This window comes from Sinohyriopsis cumingii, chromosome 2 (assembly GCF_028554795.1).
Source record: "Sinohyriopsis cumingii isolate HCF-2022 chromosome 2, ASM2855479v2, whole genome shotgun sequence".
NCBI lineage: Eukaryota > Metazoa > Mollusca > Bivalvia > Unionida > Unionidae > Sinohyriopsis > Sinohyriopsis cumingii.
The window spans coordinates 102781013-102785764 of NC_142962.1; positions in this window are offsets into that span (position 1 = coordinate 102781013).

Here is a 4752-nt window from a genome sequence, read left to right on the forward strand (position 1 = left end):
GTCTATTCGTGATCAATTTCTTGTTCATTCAAGAGTAAATACTGGTACTTTTAAGCTTAAACAAAATTGTAATACCCCAAATTACGACGAAACAATAATATGACTGAAACAAGAGTAGAATAAGATATATCAATTATGATTTTTGCTGATGTTGGTCATGAGTTTATTGCCTAGACAAATCATTTTATGTATTTACTATTCAACTATATTACTCCTTATTTAATAAATTTTGTTTAGTAAAGCATTTGATAATTTGTGTATTGTGTAGCAGAGAAGTTTAGATGCCAAGTTACCAGTATTTGTTGCTAAAACATTATTGTGCCTATCAGATCCGATATTGGCTGTTCTTTTTAGGTTTCTTCATTTGCTGGAAACATCCAGTGTCTATATGATTTAACATGGTGTATATTAACTGATGCTGTGTATTTATTGACAACATAAAGGGTCAAGAGTATCTTGAGTTAGAAAAGAGTTAGAATTTGTTTGTTTTCGGCAACATCGAAAAGAGCACGTAGAAGGGCTTCAAATTAGTGGGATCATCGGAAAGAATTGCTTGAGAACTAAATTATCGAATGACTGCAACATGACTAAATGAAAGCTGAAAAAAGGCCGGGTTTCATGATGATTCATACTCGCTGCATATCTGAGCTTGTCTGATCGCATAGGTTAATCCGATATATGACACGTATGATGTATTTGTAGCCAAGTTTACAAGAGTTAGGAATCGCCTACATGTTTGCAATAAGGCTGAATACATACCGTACTTTGAGACAGTAAGTCAAAATGACCATGGTATCAATTGCAATCCTTTTTGTCGAAATTTATTCAGAAAACAAAGAGATACACTATATACTTTTTCAAAAAAAAATTAAACAAATTTGAGAGATTCAAAATAAACAAAGGAACCAACACTTTGGATGAAATTTGAACTCAATACCTCTGACGTGTTGTTCATTTACTTCATCCTAAACACACGGTACGGTGTGGAAAACTTCGGATGAGATTTGAACTCAATACCTCTGGCGTGTTGTTCATTTACTTTATCCTAAACACACGGTACGGTGTGGAAAACGTCGGATGAGATTTGAACTCAATACCTCTGGCGTGTTGTTCATTTACTTTATCCTAAACACACGGTACGGTGGGAAAACTTCGGATGAGATTTGAACTCAATACCTCTGACGTGTTGTTCATTTACTTCATCCTAAACACCCGGTACAGTGTGGAAAACTTCGGATGAGATTTGAACTCAGTACCTCTGGCGTGTTGTTCATTTACTTTATCCTAAACACACGGTACGGTGTGGAAAACTTCGGATGAGATTTGAACTCAGTACCTCTGGCGTGTTGTTCATTTACTTTATCCTAAACACACGGTACGGTGGGAAAACTTCGGATGAGATTTGAACTCAATACCTCTGACGTGTTGTTCATTTACTTCATCCTAAACACCCGGTACAGTGTGGAAAACTTCGGATGAGATTTGAACTCAGTACCTCTGGCGTGTTGTTCATTTACTTTATCCTAAACACACGGTACGGTATGGAAAACGTCGGATGAGATTTGAACTCAATACCTCTGGCGTGTTGTTCATTTACTTTATCCTAAACACACGGTACGGTGTGGAAAACTTCGGATGAGATTTGAACTCAATACCTCTGGCGTGTTGTTCATTTACTTTATCCTAAACACACGGTACGGTGTGGAAAATTGAAGATATCATCACAAGAGCATTACATGTTTTCAAACCTAACTTTTTATTTGTTTAAAAGTTATTTTTATTATTATCTGACTATTCAAAGAACAAATTCTGGAGGCACTCCTTGCACTTTATTGTAAATTTTATTTGGAGTCTGGAAATCCACATCGTAAATCGAAAATTAAACCTTCTGACATTACATGCTTTACTGAGCAAAAATTAAATCTGCAATCTCATTTTATGTCATATTTCAAACATTCTGAAACAATTTGTGCAAGATATATTTACAAAAAATTTCTTCTGAACGTCAAATGTTTCTTCTTATTATTACATGTTTATATTAAATAACCAGCGTCTTTTGGAACGAATGCCGATAAAGTTCGGATTTATCCTTAAAATATCTTGAGTCCGTTTTCTAAACAACCATACATTTCCGTCCTCAGCATCTGCTTTGAGGGTTTTACAAGACAGGTATTCATTAGACAAGCTTGATATTGTTTTATTCCATATCTTAGCTTCAAACTTTATATATTTACCCCCGTTATCTATGTGACCTTTTGGTATTATTTATTGAAGTTGTTTGGTGCGATAATTTTCTTGTGACTTGTTGTAACAAGATAACCGGGTTGGGGTTAGATTATAGCAGAATACTTTTGATGGTGACAAAAATACAATGTTTATTTATGAATGATTCAATGAAAGAAAGACTGTTTGATTTGTGCGCCAACAAAATCCAAATATTGGGTATGTAACAAAAGATGCACGAACCTGATAATGTATTGCGATTTCAATGAAATGTGAACTAATATGCAAGAAAAAAAACCTTAAATAGTAAAAAGATACAATGATTAATGATTCAAAGTGATTCCACACAAACAATGGAATACACTGACAATTTCCACACAAATAGTAATAAATGATATAGTTCACACAAATAGTGATGTATGATGAGTTTTCACTCAACTAATGATATATGATGAGTTTTCATTCAAATAGTGAAATATGAGTTTTCTCTCAAATAGTGAAATACGAGTTTTCACTCATATAGTGAAATATGATATGAAACATTGGGACATATATCTTGCAGAGTCGAACACAAATCAGAAAGGTCTTCTCAGCCCCAACGCTCCGTCGAATGGTTGGGGAGCCACCACGAACGGTCTGCCCCTCCTGATCTGCCTAAAGATCCGTAAAATATCTTGTTCTCTGCAGACCCATTGGTCCTGAAGCCTTGGTTCTTCACCACGTGCTGTCCTTTATCTTCTTCCGGGCCAACATTATCTCCGACAGCAGCACACTGGGTATAACACACACCCCAAAAAAATTTAGCACCACGGCTAAACAACACCTACAATACGTTGCATATACGGAGATACAGCATAACTATCACTCCGTCCCTCCTTCACTCCTTCAACATTACACTCATCATTCACCAGTCACCAGTCACCGATCAATCAATCACTAATTAGTCACCAATCAGTCAGCTGAAAATATAATATCCGAATCCGTGTACTACAAATGACACGGTCATGTATAACATCACGTAATAATGTTATGTAATGTAAACTTGAGTTGATTATTTTGTACAAATTATATTATCGGGACTACTTGTACAAGGTGATAATCAGGTTCAGAAGTGAACCCCTGTCTGACAAGAATCTTACAATACTTAACGCAACACCTTCTCTTCCTTAATAAATACAACATTATTGCTAATATAACCGTTCTGTTAAGTTTCATATAGGTAAATTAGGAAATAGACCATACCATTGCATTATACGACACAGGTCGTAATTACCTAAAATACAATATAAATGTGTTAGTAAAACAGTTATATTTTATAATACAAATAGGAAAATAATATTTAACTCACATACCTCAACAGCTGGAGATTGCGCATCATAAAGTGGACTGCTCACTGACAAGACACTTCGTAATGTGATGTTTAACTCTACGTTAAGGTAATTTATACACAGGCCATGTAGCCATATACTGCCTGTATGCTCAAGGTATATCGGTTTTTCCATCGTAAGCACTTTGCTCGTGCAGCATGGGATGAACCGAACTCACCATATCGAAATAATAAACGATATACATAAACCACCCTCGGGTAACGCTGTACACAAAATCGAAACCAAAGTACATATATTTAATCCAAATAAGAAGAAGAAAAAAAAAGATAAATATATACAATTCCGTGATACTTGCACAGATTGTAATCCATCTGTAGCTTGTTTTTTGCATGATTTTAAAAAGTGATTAATAAGTTACTGGCTAATTGGTCTTGTGTGATTTCAAAAAAGTGAATAATAAATTACTAGCAAATTGTTTTTCTATGATTTTATAAAGTGATTAATAAATTGCTGGCAAATTTGTTCAAAGTTTCATTTATAAATGATGCACACGTGCTAAAGACATTTGTAATGGTCCCACACAAACAGCTTCATGTTGCATAAAAATACATTTGTTCAAAATGTTTTTACACATGAATTAACTTAATTCTCTATTATATTGAACATTTTGTGATGTTATATATTCAATTTCATAAATAAATCCAGTATTATATCAGATACGCAGAGAGTTTAAACTACTACAATTGTTAGGACCAGTCTCAGTCATAAAGACGTTGGCAAGATAAAGTTATAAGTGAGTGTTGGAACCAGTGTCCCTCATAAAGAGAATGGCAGGATAAAATGTATTATTGGTTGTTAAAAACAATGACCTTCATAAAGAGGGTGGCAAGATAGAATTATACTTAATTGTTGTGACCAGTATCTCTCATACAAAGTGTGGCAAAACAAAGTTACATTTAAATGTTGGGACCAGTGTCCCTCATACAGAGCGAGGCGAGATAAAGGTATAATTAATTGTTAGGACTATAGTCATTCCTGAAGAGAGTTGCATCTAAAGTTATTATTAATTGTTGTTACCAGGCTCCATCATACAGAGGGATGTGTTACGATACTAGATCATATATATATGTTACAGAAAGAAGTGAAACCAACAATTTAAATAAAATCAATAAACAATTTATTTCTCTAAGATACAAAGTGA